Source organism: Monopterus albus, unplaced genomic scaffold, assembly GCF_001952655.1.
Source record: "Monopterus albus unplaced genomic scaffold, M_albus_1.0 scaffold172.1, whole genome shotgun sequence".
Taxonomy (NCBI): Eukaryota; Metazoa; Chordata; class Actinopteri; order Synbranchiformes; family Synbranchidae; genus Monopterus; species Monopterus albus.
The window spans coordinates 2,434,908-2,436,336 of record NW_018128052.1 but is presented as its reverse complement, the minus strand read 5'-3'; positions in this window follow the sequence as shown (position 1 = coordinate 2,436,336).

Genomic DNA, 1,429 nt, shown 5'->3' with positions numbered 1-1,429 from the left:
CAGGCCCAGAATGCACAAGCCCATCCACACACACACACACACACACACACACACACACACACACACACAATTTTTATGGCTGATTGTTCTTAGAAACATCATTGTGCAAATCAAAGCAAAAACACAATTTTGATTTTTGAAACTTATTTCTCCACCTTAAAATCTAATTTCATTTGAGTTTTTATTCACTCAAAAATAATTCACAGAACAAATGGATAGTTTAGCTCTTTCATTTGGCAAAAGATAAGATGCCAACTTTATAACTCCAAAGTGATTTGGAAGTGCCAACCTTGCAGAATGTAACTGACTGGGCTCTTAATAACATTCCATCAATCTGGTTTGATATCGAAGCTTCATTATTTAATTGTCACCCTTTGAATCAGGTTTCTTAAAAGATTTGAAATCAGCCAAATATTTTTTTCTGTGACCCCAGTAACACTTGGCACAGTGCAAAGTATTGAAGGAAGATCTGGACTGAAATCCAGTGTTAGTCCACTTGTTAATAACCCTGATTGAAAATATACAAATGAAATAGTATATTACAAAATAGTACAAAATATGATGTATCTAGAAGTGAACTCTTTTTTTGTTTTGTTTTTTTGAATGGAAAATTTCAATAAATATATAATTTTAAAAAATCAAATTTCACAAGCATTTGGTGATGAGCATATTCTTATAAAGTTTTAAAGTGGAAATGCTAAATTCTAATGGTAAATCCTAATTTATGTTATTGATTCAAAGACATTTACATTGAAAACACCATCTGTTTTCTGCTGTGAAAACCTAAAATCCTCACAGGACTCAGCTTGTGCAACTTCTCCATAAATGTGCCAAAAACATTTATATGGGAACATGAACAATGTTTCCAAGTGCTCCTCTAGCCAGGAGGACAATGGTTTTTGTTGTTGTTCTGATGTTTTTGTTCAGTGGCTCTTAAATGCCACAAGACTCAGTCCAACACGATGACGTAGGTAAGTTCCCTCTGTGGACACACACACACACCCACACTTGAAACTGACAGTTTGCAGCCACAACTTTTTCCTGCCAGGCATTGTTGACACACCTTGTCTCATCTTGAAAGGAAGCAGTAATTCATTCATAAAGGAACTGCTGATGGCCAAATGTGCGGCAACTTTTAGGGCAAGATGTCAGATAAAAGGCGTCAACAAATGCAGGATATCAGAGACAAGTACACGATATAAACAATCACAGTGTTGATTTACCTGAGGCTGAAGTGGGTTGTTTGTCTAAACCACGTATAGGATGTTTTTACCTTTACATTTTGGATCCACTCACGGGACACAGTGTTCTCAAATCAGTAAGAAAGATGTTGCATAATTTACATGCCTTTCTAATGGCTTATGAGTTAAAGAGTCCTCATATAATAAAAATATTTTTATAAGTATAAACATTGTTTTACATATCTTAT